Source organism: Anneissia japonica, unplaced genomic scaffold, assembly GCF_011630105.1.
Source record: "Anneissia japonica isolate Jap-2015-1 unplaced genomic scaffold, ASM1163010v1 scaffold1587_len1432017_cov164, whole genome shotgun sequence".
Classification (NCBI taxonomy): Eukaryota; Metazoa; Echinodermata; class Crinoidea; order Comatulida; family Comatulidae; genus Anneissia; species Anneissia japonica.
Window position 1 is genome coordinate 517,792 of NW_022713643.1, and position 1,446 is coordinate 519,237.

Genomic DNA, 1,446 nt, shown 5'->3' on the forward strand with positions numbered 1-1,446 from the left:
ATTATTATTATTATTATTATTATTAATATCATTATTATCATTATTATCATTATTATTTATTATTATTATTATTATTATTATTATTATTATTATTATTATTATTATTATTCCCAATCAAGACAACCAGTTTTGGGGTTGGTGCTACAGGTATTTTGCCAAGAGAATTTTAATGGCCGGCACAAAAATCTAGGCCTGGCACTTTGTGTTCCTCTTTAGTTGTGTTCATTGAAAGGGAAACATGTTTAACAACAATAAACAACGCATCATTAACCTACTTTTATGAAGTAGGATCACCTATGCCATTTAAAAGAAAGATCCACAATAAAGTTGAAACAACTTTAAAATGTCAAACAAAAATGTGCGTGCGATGCTTAAATTACTTTAAAAATATGTTTTCAAAAAAGTAACTTTGTAGTGCATCATACCGACACAAGAGGCCCACGTAAATACCTGACTGAAGAAAATATAATTGAATAAATTCAAAGGGTATGAAGCACTTCAAATGGCTTCTTGTTGTGAGAAAAACACGTTAAAACTAGTTTCAATTTAGCACCATATCCTGCTTGCAGCGAACCAGATCTGAAGTGTTTATGGTGCTTGTCAAAAAATATTTACTTATCTTGACAGATAAATCTGAACAATATCTACAAAAAACATGCATATTTTCTCAAAATCATTTATATTAGTACATTGTACACTGACTCCATTAGCGGTTCACCTATAGATATTGTGGGAGAATGTATTTCTCTTTTGTTGTCCGTCTTCACAAATGAGTATTTAATGGTACCGCCACCTTAAAACTAGGTCTGTCACAATATACTATTATATTTCATGTCAGGATATGCTTGGTTTTATGTTTTCAAGTTGCCGTTTCTATTCAGTCCAATGATGTTTAAATTTAAGGCCAGAAACTAACAAAACCTTGAAGACGTTTCTCATTTGAGAACAATATTATGGCTATTTGTACCAGCATAATGCTTAATAAGTTGGTGGAAATTTTTTCAAGGCTTCAAGAACAATTTGCTCGTGTGCACTTAAAAGAGCCTAGTACAGTACATCATTATTATTATTTTGAGAAGTAAGGGGTTACCCCGGTGTGCTTGTCTATCTGGCCCATGTCATTGTGGACATAGGCAAGTGGGCCTATCAGCAGCTGATCAGACATGACGTGACCACTTGTGATTGGTCAGTTGTTAAGCTTGATTGACATTCCAGAAAGGTCTATTCAAGCCTAGTAAAACTGCAAGTCACATGGTTTTTCCCTTCCGTACCTTTTTTTTTCTTCATGCTCAAATGCATCACTATCATGCAAATACATTCCGAATGCTCCTATAAACCTACTGTTTAACTTCGCTACCGATAAAGTGGAAGCCCTTTAATTTAGTTATTTTAAGTCAATGAAAAAAAATAGCCACCCCTTCCACCCCATGTCTCTTATACACATCT